This window comes from Prosopis cineraria, unplaced genomic scaffold (genome assembly GCF_029017545.1).
Source record: "Prosopis cineraria cultivar Desert tree isolate PC_DT_omini unplaced genomic scaffold, ASM2901754v1 PC47, whole genome shotgun sequence".
Classification (NCBI taxonomy): Eukaryota; Viridiplantae; Streptophyta; class Magnoliopsida; order Fabales; family Fabaceae; genus Prosopis; species Prosopis cineraria.
In genome coordinates this window covers 29741-35314 of record NW_026555377.1, presented here as the reverse complement: position 1 = coordinate 35314, position 5574 = coordinate 29741, and positions in this window count along the sequence as shown.

The following is a 5574-nucleotide window of genomic DNA, read 5'->3' as shown; positions in this document are numbered from 1 at the left end:
ATTTGGAGTGTTCAGATTTAATGGAGATAATCTAAATTTAATATTTTTTTTATTTTTATTTTAAATTTATTAAAATAAAAATTTGCAAGATTATTTATATTAAATTTGAACTATATAGGTTGGTAAATATATTTATTAAATTTTTATATAATTTATATAAATTTTTTATTTTAATGAATTTAATATAAAAAAATGCTAAATCTGGATAGATTTGAGGGCTTTCCTCAATAGAAAGCCAATTCCTTAATATTATGCATGCTTAGGAAAAAAAAAATTCACCATATGCCACATCATTCATGATCTAATAAAAACATAGCATGTGAGATGGTTATAAATATAAATTTCTTTTGATGAGGATGGAAAGAGAAAAGACAAAAAAATCCAAAAATAAAGCTTTTAAAAACAAAATCACATAAATTTTTATTTAATTAAATTAGTGTTACATTGGCATAATTTTATTCAACAGATATTGAATGATGTGGAGCGCTAAATTGGTTTTTTTCTCCATGATTAGAGTTCTGTTTCGTTCTCTGACGGGTCTTACTGATCAAATAGGCAATTATATATATATATATATATATATATATCATCACCCTTCTGGATTACTCTTGCTTTTGTTTTCGCTGTTGCTATCACTGTTTGATTCATTTATGGCCCAGTCAACAGTGTGATTGCGTGATTGGTGGGTCTCTTAGCTAGTTGTGTATTATATACTACGCGTGAAATCATATCCGATCCGATCCTATGTGCTTCGACGTAGTCATTGTTCCAGATTGTCTTTCTATATAATGGAAATTTGCAAGTTTTTCTAAAAAACTAGAAATACTATTTTGGTGTTTATAATTATATATATGCCGGGTGACATTGAGAAGTCCTCACATTTAACATTTAATTATATATTAAATAAGATTATTTTTAATAAAAAATATAAATAAGAAATACAAACAAGGACAAATAGAAGATCTCTATGACTATATCATATAGTTCAATTTATTTATCTTTTCTTTCCAACAACATGCAACTTTTATCATCAAGTAATCAAGTTAATATTAAATATTAAAAACATATCATTGGGCATTTAATTCATGATTGTTAATAAAATATCGAGTGATTACAGCATACCTTAAAGCTAAGGCTTCGGCTTATAATTCAGCTTTTACATGGCAACATGCAATTCTATAATTAAAAAAAAAAGGAATCTTGTTGCAAGTAATTAATTACTACTTTCCTATTTATAAAGAGTTTCCTCTTTCCATAAATTTCCTAATCTTGTTGCAAATTTTATAATTTTGAAGAGTTTCTATTGCATGTCACAATAATTTTCTAAATCTTTAAACTTGGGTGTTAACCGATAAGACTTTCCTATTTCTATTTGCAAATTTTCTTTCTCTCTTTACTTTCTTATTTTAATCACCTTTCCAATATTCCTAGTCGTCTGATTTGAGTTGGACTTTTTTTTTTCCCTGGCACTTCTCTAATCCCATTTCAAGATTCACATCAAAATTATTAGAGGTGAGCGTAAAGACGCTTAGGACCTCTTTGGTTTTTATATTTAAAAGCTGTTTTCTATTTTTAAAAATAAAAAATAAAAAAAACTCATTTGAATAAATATGTTGAATTTAGTTAATTTCAACATTGTTTTCATTTTTTTCTTTTAAAAACAAAAAATGGAAAAAATTTAAAGTTATTTTTATTTTATTTTTCTTGTTTTCAAAACACATCACATTTCATTATTAAAAAATATAGTAAGTTTGATCAATTTTTATTATAAATCACTACCATTAATCTCTTACAACTATCACTATCAGTCTATTTTTTTAATTTTAAAATTATTTTTAAATTAATATAACCAAACAGATTTTACTTTTATTTTGTTTAGAAAAATAACTCTAAAAACACTAATCAGTTTCTGTGTTTTTCTTTTGTTGTTTTGGTTCTAGTTTTTGGCATGTAATAATCAGGGTTCATTAATAAAATTTGGAGATACCATCCTTTGTTTTTTCAACAAAGAAAAAAGATCTAAGTGCCAGTTTAATACGTTTGCGTATATTGATAAGTTGTATTGATTGATATAGAAATCAACTTATAAAAAAGCTTACATGCCATTAGACCACAAAGTCATTAACTCAATGGAAGATTTTAAACAACAAAATTTAAGGGGTTGATCTAGGGCAAGATGGCCCTATGGCAAGAGAAAGTTGGGAAATTCACAGTAGAATACCCCTAGCCATTCTATAAACTCCAAAATGTCACCAATTGTATCAATAATTGTGACGTGCTTAGGAACTTACAAAAAAATAAAGTCATCACCAAAAATTTAAAAGTCATCGTTAAAAGTTTTTACCTGCAGTTTTTTATTGCTAAAAGGTCATTGCTATAACAAATGTCGCTGCCAAAACTTTTTTTAAAAAAATAATAATTTATTTTCTGTTACATCACTCTACCATGTGTGCACCATGTCACCTACTATATATGCGATAGATGATACTACATCACTTGCCATCTTATGTCACATCATAGGCTACGTATTAGACAGATGATGCCACATCACCTAGCCATGTCATGCCATGTGTGCACTTCCTCAAGCTACCTCATGTGATACGCCACCATCTTATGCCACTTCACTTGCCACGTATGTGCCTTCTCAAGCTACCTCATACGCCACGTCACCACCACATGCCACATCAAATATTTGTTGCAAAATATGACAAAACTAAGGTTTGAACCCTTGATCTTTCCCACCTTCAAGCCTTCAACCTCCCTTCTTTATCAGTTGAACTGAAATACACCTAGAGTTATTATATATAAAATTAAATATATATTATATAACTGCAAACACATATATCAAATAATATATTATTAAAAAGATATACATATATTTTATTTTATTTTTAATTATTAAAATTACAAAATGATTTATATGAATATTTAAATTATAATTTTAATAAAATATTATTTTTCACTAGTAAATATTATTTTTGTTAGGAAAATGAACTTAAAATAAGAAAATTAAATATTAAATAATATTCTTATATACATTGTAATCAATTTTTAAATTATATTTTTATTTTTTGAATGAAAATTATTAAGTACATAATTTATTTATGAATATGTATTATATTATTTTATGTTAAATATCATTTACTTTTTTCTTCTTCATTTTTGTCAAAAATTGATAAGGTAAATGATTAAATTTTTCTCTTCTCTCAAATAGCTAAATGTTTCTCCCTCTTTTATAAAAAATATTTTATGATAATTTTTCAATATCTTAAAAAATTATTTTAATAACAAATTAATTTTAACCCATAAATTTTGTTAATAGTCATTTTGAATAATTTTGAAAATGAATACTAATAACTTTTACAATATATGATAATTACAAGAATCTCCTATGTGATCAATCTAGTTTACATCTAATTATTCTCAACCTCATAGCAAGGTGGATTTGAATAGTTATTCATATTATGTTTAGTAATAATTAGTTATAAAAAATGTTATTGCTAAATTCTTCTTTATATCAATGAAACCTAAATATACTAGGAGGAAATACATAGAATTCTTGTCCAAAAGCCATTAGAGCTCAATAGAATAAGTAAACATCATATGTCTATCAAGCTAAGCATCAAGTATGCAATATGCTAAGTAGTCTACAATATCATTTGTATCTCACAATATTTGTACAACTTTAACATTCTAATGCTATTTATGTATTTGATTATAAGTAATAATTTATGTATAACTTAACCAATTATAATTAAAAGTAATAACCCATCAAGATTTTAATTTATCATATTAAAATACTAGTTTAATAATATAATTCTTAAAAAAAATATGAGCCATATATGTCTAAAAAATGATTATGAATAATATAAAATTAGAAATAATTTAATAACTAAACTTAGCACATCTTGACTATTATTTTTTTGTTTCATGATCCTATATATAATTTATTTCTAATTCTATACATAAAATAAGAAATTTAATTTCATAAATATATTTTGAATAATTTTACTTAATTTCAAATTTTTAAAACAATTCATAATTTTTAAAAAAAATTAAATTATAATTTTACAAATATTGCTGCCAAAAGTAAATTATATAAATTATTTTTTATAAATATACTTTTAATGATGACAAATGTAGCTGTTAAAAATGAATTATATAAATTATTTTTTATTTTTAACGGATATTTTTTGTTTGTAGTGAATTAACTGCAAATAAGATTTCTTGTGAATTGGGGAAAAAAAAAAGAAGCCTATTTAAAAAGAGAAACCGCCTCTGGTCTGCACAGGAGGGGGGGGGGAATTCACCATCCTCCCCGTCTTCTTCTTCCCGGCGCATCACAAATTCAGTTAACCCAGAACAATAAAACATAAAAAATGAATAGCAAAATCAAAATTTTTGGCACAAGCAAGAGGCACAAAACTAAAAATCAACGTCAAAGCAGCATATGAAGCATCTTCGATTTGCCTCCAGCAAAATTAAAGTTGCAGGTTAGAGTTTTGATTTTTATTTTTCTTTTAAAGCAATTTGAAGCTCATCAATTTTAAAGCATGTCTTCATTGTTTGGAGAGATTTGCCTCAACATTATCCTCCTCTATCAAAATGAGACTTTAAAATTGAACTTTAATAATCTAGACATTTCTTCTAAACCCATGATCTCCACTTAAACCCATCAATCACTCACCTCATTCAGCGATCAATCACCTCAGGTCATCAATCTCTGATGCCTTCCTTGTCTACTTCAATTGTGAGCCTCTTGCTGCCATCTCCATCGATGAAATCAGTGTTCTGTATCCACGCTCGCTGCTAGTCCCGTCGCTCACTCCCACCTGGCTTCTCGACGAAGCTCGGTCAAGCTCCCCACCCAAAGAAATGGACAATCTGATAATTAGACAATAAAAATTATTTACACCAAAATCCTTAGGACTTAAGAATTATTTATTTATTTCGAGGGACCTTCGAGTAATTAAATCTTCTGTATGAGATTCAACAATGACTTTCCCAAATATTTTTGAATTTAAGAGTGGCTAACTGAAGTGCATTTCAATATCCACATGGAAGGAGTGAATGGGGCCTTAGCATTAGAAAAGGATTATGGGTCAAATGAAGTTCAATTTGAAGAACTCAGTAAAAATCATGCGCATATCATATGACCTTATAAAACAACTTTATAATGTGATTTAGAGATATTTTGGTCTTTTAATTATCATTAAATAAGACCGTATGATGGTCAATGTCTTTGACTTGTGATCAACATTTAATGGCCTCTTTAATATAAAATGGCACCACTTATGATAGGAATTAAGTTTATGGTTTTATTTTAGTCTTCCAGTTGTCTACCATTTAAGCACTTTTGTACTTTGAAAATAGAGAGTTGAATGAAATTTACTTTTCATCATATTGTGAAGCTGGCATGCTCTTCTTCAAGTGGTTGAGAGAATTTGTGATTTATAAAAGAAGTGATTACTTTATGTAGCGTTTTGTTCTCTACCATTATCTTAGCTATATTCCTTGACTTATTGCACGATTTCATTCTTCTTAAAAAAGGTTCTTTGGACGGGTTCCATGGGC